Source organism: Hipposideros armiger, unplaced genomic scaffold (assembly GCF_001890085.2).
Source record: "Hipposideros armiger isolate ML-2016 unplaced genomic scaffold, ASM189008v1 scaffold_55, whole genome shotgun sequence".
NCBI classification, from domain to species: Eukaryota; Metazoa; Chordata; class Mammalia; order Chiroptera; family Hipposideridae; genus Hipposideros; species Hipposideros armiger.
In genome coordinates, this window is record NW_017731405.1 from 1389589 (window position 1) to 1396176 (window position 6588).

At 47.4% G+C, this 6588-nt stretch overlaps 1 protein-coding gene across 3 annotated transcripts in view; it reads left to right on the forward strand.

Moving 5' to 3' along the window:
• Positions 1–6588, forward strand: part of LHFPL2 (LHFPL tetraspan subfamily member 2) — a 154661-nt gene that overhangs the window by 12431 nt on the left and 135642 nt on the right. For all 3 annotated transcript variants that reach the window (XM_019641040.1, XM_019641041.1, XM_019641042.1), the window contains exon 2: positions 3419–3496. The gene's annotated coding sequence lies outside the window, so the exon portion shown is untranslated. The remainder of the gene's footprint in view (positions 1–3418; positions 3497–6588) is intronic.

The window sequence follows — 6588 nt, forward strand, 5'->3', positions numbered from 1 at the left end:
GTGTGTGTGTGTGTGTGTTTAATATCCTTGATGATGCACCTGTCATAGTTCTGTCTAATATGGCTATTTCACATATACTTGACCAGTTGTAATGAAAAGCCAGGTGATCTATATATGAAAATTAAGATTAAACATAATTGTACTTGGGATCATTTTGCCCCTTTTTTAGCCTATTTTATTTTGAGAAAGGAGCTCAGGAAATGACCCTGCTTCTGTCCCTGCATCACAGGTGAGCTTGGCCCGCAGCAGAAACCCTCCCTTCACCACCGAGGGGCTTTTCCTAGTCTGTTTTGAGGAGAAGGGCTTGACTCTTCTGAGACCCATGCCACCTAGAAAGTGTGCTTTAGTGCATGCTGTCTCTCTCATATCTATTAAAAAATATTTATATTTTCCAGGAGTTTTCAGCTCCTGGCTAGCAAAATGAAACTCTGAACTTGAATATTCTACTGCCAAAGCCAAAGGTTGTTTGAACGATACAGTGTGTTTTCAGAACAGCATGGAGATGAAAAGGGAGATGCTTTTTGCCTCTCTTACCTGAGGACTCCCAAACCAACACATAACTACATCCCAGGGACCAGCGTTCTGGGAACCTTTACCAAGATTGACCCACTCCTCCGCCCACAACCATTTCCTGCCCCTGCTCCCCGTAGAGTCCCTGCTCTGCCCTGAGACTGTGCTTAGTGTCCCCAATTCTAAGATTCACAAGATGTTCCTGCATGCTCTTGGGCAGGGTCTCAAAGTAAAACACACACACAAAATGAATCCATTCTTATCACAAATACAATGCTTTTGTCTTTAAGGGGTTATGGTTTACAGGTACCCAAGAAAAGTGAGAACAGCCCCAGAATGTTAGAAAGCAGTGCAAGCAAATCTCTACCGCCTCCCCTGGTGTCACCATGAGCCCTGTGGCCTTGGGCAAGTCATTGCACCTATTTGGGCTAGAAAAGATGAGGGGATGGCCTCCAGGCCCGAAATTCTCATTCTATATGAGTCCAGTCATTTATTCAACATATGCTTATTAAGCACCTCAGGGATCTTACAGTCTGGTGGGGGAGATGGCAGAATAGCCATTATCTTCAGTGTGCTTAGCAAGATGTGGAGTGCAGGACAAATTGGCCATGTGGGACATGTGAAAGGCCCTCAGGTGTGGGCACCACACACACATGTGGGCAGGTAAGGAGGCTGGAGAGCTGGGGTGTGCAGGCAAAGGGTGCTGTAAGGGAAGGCAGTAGGGATTTCCGAAGCACTACGTGTGTGCTGGGAGTACAGGGGCCACACACGGTTCCTTGACCTGTTAGAGGCTCTGCAGCTCAGCCACCTTCGCCACACACACCTTGGAAGCTGAGGGTGGTTGCAACATGCAGGGCATCACCATGACCTGTGTTGATCTGAACACTGTTTTTATTATGTTTTGAACCGCATTTCGCCCCTTTTTATAAAGAAAAGCAAGAGCTATAGAAACATAAGCAAGAATGTGAGAATTTGCCTGCTCTTTATAGAAATATGCTTTTTTTTTTTTTGCGGGGGAGGAGTAGTTTTATCTTTCCTATAGCGAGAAGATAGATGTTCTGAGAGGCAGCTGAACTGAGCTCTCCTCAACCCTGAATCACTTTATGGCTCCTAGGTGTCGGTATCTCTGTAACCACAGAGTTTGTTCCACACTCCAGAAGGAAACCTGACCCTCTGATAAAACCACACGGTGCTTTCCGGATGGCCTCTCTGTTTCTGTTCTGGAGTGGTCAGATTCCATGGCTAGGAGAGAAGAGAAATGTTGTCTAAAAGCAGAAGCGTGGGTCCACGTTCCTGAAGCCAGAGCTTCCTTGGCCTGTCTTAAAACAAATGAGGGTCGCGGAGGAGGAGAAGGTGTGCCTTGGGGACATTAAATCTTCCCACAGAACCACATCCCGGCCCGAAGGTGGGCCGGTGCACTCTCCCCCAGGGTCTGCAGGGCCAGGAACAGCTATAAAGTCGGCTTTGTGTATTTCCTTTTAAACAGAAATGAACGGCACAGACCCTATAGCGTGTGAGGCCCTTGAACACAAAGGCAGTGTTGGGTTATCAAGCTAGGCCAGCTCTGCACTCAGCACCCTGCTCTCCCCCACCCCCCAACACTGGCACTGCTCTCATTTAGTTCCTGCTACCTTTAGGGAGCATCAGAGTCACCTGGAGGGCTTGTAAAAACACACATTGCTGGACCCACACTCCCTCCAGAGATTTTGAGTCTCTAGGTTTGGGATGGGCCAAGAATTTGCATTTGTAACACATTCCCAGGTGATGTTGAGGCTGCTGGCCAGGGGACCACACTTTGAGGAAGCTGTGATACCCAGGCACTCCTCCACCTTCTAGAGGGTGTGCTGGGACAGGCAGACTGCTCCCGATGGGGTGTCTGCCTGGGGGAATCACCTAACGCTGGAGGCACCTGTAGTTTAGAAGCAGTGTCTTACCGGCATGCCGGAGGGAACCCTAACTCTCTTCTTACCCTAGGGTCTTCTCTCTTGGTCCTCTCTACAGCAGACCAGGGATGTGGCGTTTGAGGTAGCCGAGATGGGCTTTCATTGCCTCCTCCTAATCCCCTCTTCTCTCTGGTGTTGCAGGAGGCTTTCTGAGCCATGCCACTCTCCTATGTCGTACCCTTCCTGGGCTTGCCAGGGGCCTTATCATACAGTTGAAATGATCCTCAAATGCTGCACGCCTTTTTTGATCACCTACCTCTACAGCTCTGTTGATTGCCTGTCTGTCTCCCTCTTGGCTTCTGAAATACTCCTTTCACTTGTGAACTCACTGTTATTCTTGCATCTGAGGTATCTCGTTTCATTTTGTCGCCCACTCCCTCCCCCTCTGTCTGGCATGCTCTTTGCTTGCCCTCTTAGTCTGGCCAACTCCTGCTTCTCAGACCTCAGTTTAGCCATCCAGTGCTCTGGGGAGCTCCCTTTAACCTCTCAGGGGTCAGCAGGCGCCTCTGCAAAAGCTCCCTGTCTGTCACCTTGTATTTTCCTCACTTTAGTTCCTGTCAGCTGCTTCGAGGTCATGATTACCACCTGTTTACTTCTTTGTCTTTGTGAACTGTCAGTGCCCTGAGAGCAGGGAACCTATCCCATTCATGCGACTGCAGGCTTGGCATGGTTTCTGGTGTGTACAAGGCCTTCTTAATCAATCTGTGGGGTAGCTATTGCAGGGGAGGAAACTGAGGCACAAGTAGGTTAAGGACCTGGCTTACAGTTACCCTGCCGCTGAGTTATAGAACCAGGCATCCCACCCAGGTCTCTTTGATCCAACCTGTTGGCCGTGTGATGCTGGCCAGATTTTCTGCCCTGAGGCCGAGGAGCCAGAGACATGGTCTGCAGTTAGCTCTACTGGGACTGGTAAAAAGACTGGTCGTTCCAAGTTAACAAAATGGCCCTTTCATGTTGTTTTTCAGGTAAACTGGGAAGCAGACTCTTGAGTTCACAGCTGGCCTGTGGCTTTTCCTGTGGTTAAGAAGCTCCTTCTCATACAGGTAAGGGGTTGTTTCCTGGGCTGCTCATGCTCAGGTTGGTTGTGGGAAAACGCTAGCCATGATGACGCACTCTGATAACAACCAAAGTTCTCATCCATTAAAAAAGAAAACTCTTAAATGTAGGACCACATCTCCTCTAAGAAGGATGTAAAATGGTCCCCTGCCCCTGTGGAGAGTTATTGGGTGAAGATGTTTACTGAGCTGTCTCCTGGGCGTTGCTGGCCTTCTCTCATCACCTAACACTCTTCCTTTGCGCTGGACACCCTTCTCCCCTCCATTTGAGTTACTGATTTAGAATTTCTTTTCCTCATTTAAGACCCAGCCAAAATTTCACTTATTTATCAGACTATCTGAATGAGAGGTTATTCAGAACATGGCCTTTTTTCTCCAGCTTTCCAGTGAATTGCTGCTTCTCTGCTTGCACAACACACTGCACTTGCCACGGTGAGCTTCACTGCTTTGTGCCCATTTTTTCCTCTAGTCTGTGCGTTCTTTTTGCTGCCATCTCCCACCCAGCATGGTTGCTGGCATGGAACAGACTTTCAATGAACGAATGAATGTTAGTCTGAGAAAAAAAAAATGCCTTGGTAAACTATGGCACACACACAAAAAGTATAATGTATTCCTAAACCAGTGGAATGATTTGTCGAGTTCCTTTTTGGATTAATTACATGGCTGTTTTGGCTCATATTACCACACATAATTGAGAATTTACCATAATCTATTAAGTCAATAGGAGTTTAGATTCTTACCCCTGTTGAAAAGGATAAGTTAGAGGGCCGGCTGAGTGGCTCAGTTGGTTAAGAGCTCGCTCAAGAGTTTGAGCTCTGAGCAACAGTGGTTCGAGTCAGCCCGAGCTGAGCAGCCGTGAGCTGCCAACAGGTGGCGGGATGGCTCAGCTAAAAAAAAAAAAAAAAAAAAAAAAAAAAGAAAAGGATAAGTTAGGAGTCTGTGTCATTGTTTTCCTCTTGAGTAGTAGGTGATTCTAGGTCATGGAGCAGTAATGTATTAAATGACAGCCTGCAGCCATGAGCAGCCAGCCCTCTTAGCTGTCCTGGGAGAGAGAGTCCTCAACCACACACAGGGAGCCCTGGTCAGCCCTAGGATTGAACACACATCTAAATATATAGGCAGTAAGGGAGCAAGCAATAGACAACTCAGAGGTAATAGAAGTATTTCTGAGTGGCTTGAGCATGTTTTAAAACAGAGTTTAGGTTTAAATAATTTTAATAAGAAGCTTTTAAATCAGTGCTTTTCCGTTTTCCCCATACTTCTTAGTATATTGGAATCAGTGAGAGACACCCTGATTGGCTTGACACCAGTTTGCTTCATCCTGTGGGTTGGGAGCAGCAGCCTCCAAGGTGGTGTTTCACCTGAGTTGTTGGAGCCAAAATGGGACCTGGGTCGTTTTAGGAACTGCTGGGTGGCTGAGTTCATGGAAGCCAGTTTGGGGCGAGGGTTGGGGGGTGGGTTTCCTTAAATCCAACCAAAGACCATGGTCACATAGGAGAATGAGTTTTTGCTCCTGCTTTCTTATCCTGCTTCTACATTACCACTGCTCATTCTTCAGCCTTTCCAGTTGCTTTGTTTGGGTGAATGCAGCACTAAAGCAAAGAGAAAGAAGCTGTCTTCCGGTTTATGCACGTGCTTTCCACAACCTAGTAGAGGTACCAGTCAACAGGTCCCACGTACAAGCAGTCCAGAAGCGTGGGTCCACGTTCCTGAAGCCAGAGCTTCCTTGGCCTGTCTTAAAACAAATGAGGGTCGCGGAGGAGGAGAAGGTGTGCCTTGGGGACATTAAATCTTCCCACAGAACCACATCCCGGCCCGAAGGTGGGCCGGTGCACTCTCCCCCAGGGTCTGCAGGGCCAGGAACAGCTATAAAGTCGGCTTTGTGTATTTGGGCCCTCTGGCATCCCAAGCCAGCTCTTAACCAACACGCCTCTCTGCCGGCCTGAGAAGTATTGATTTAGAAACCCCTATATTTGACCCTGTGGTACTGGCAGCATCTGAGGGGTGCCTTTTCCTGTTCTTTTCTTGGCTTCTTAGATACTTGGTTGTGAAGGCTGGCTTCTGTCCCATTGGCTCCACTTCCATTTTTATCTTGACACATGCTTTTATTCTTACAGAGAGGCTCTTATCTTGGATGGGACCAAATCAGAGAGTCCTTTGTCAACAGTGTAAGAAGTCAGTTTTGAAGCCGTTATTTTTAGGAAGGTTATACAGACACTGATTATTAAGTGCTTTTGGGCATTCTTGAAAATACTGGGCTATATGCCTTGGGTCTCTGCAGAGGTCTTAGGAATGTCTTGAAGCCAATTTTTCCCACTCCCTGCACTGCTTTGGTTCAGACACTGAGGATAATGCACACCCCCTTCCTAAGTAAATGCTGACCAGAAATGGATGAAGGGCCGCTCCCTCTCCATAAACTATTTGGTTCTGTTCCAGGCGAATTGACAGATTGAGGAGTTGGACCTTCCACATCATTTTATCAGCATTAACCTCCATTTCTACAAATGCAGGAGCCATCTCAGCCCCACCATAGGGTCAGAGCCAGCTTATGAAACAGATGAAGTGGGAAACGGTTAGTGGGATGGGATTGGAGGGCTATAGAAAGGGCTCCCTAAAAGGTGGAATTCACTGACTGTTGTGCCTAAATTTTACCATTAGAGGAGTTTAGATGAAACATTTCTCTTTAAGCCTCTTATGCAACATGTAAGCATCCATAGACAGGTAATACTGGGTTGTCGTAAAAGTTAATGACACATATTTGCAATGAAAAACAGAAAAAATATGTCATGACTTTTCTGACAACCCAATACATTAGTTATTTATACCTTAACAGGAATTAATTTCATAAAATGCTTCTCCAGATCAGCTAGCTAAGGGTGTGAGTTTGATGGGGTGAAGTATGGGCACTGTGCAGGGAGGACAGGGCTGGGTACAGGGCAGCAGAGGGCCACTGGTGACACCAGGTGCCTGGGGCAGCTCATGAGGAGCCCAGGATACCTGGGAAGGCACTGGTCAGAACTGATTCTCGTTCACTTTGTGTGCGTGTGTGTGTGTGTGTGGTGTGCGTGTGTGTGTGGTGT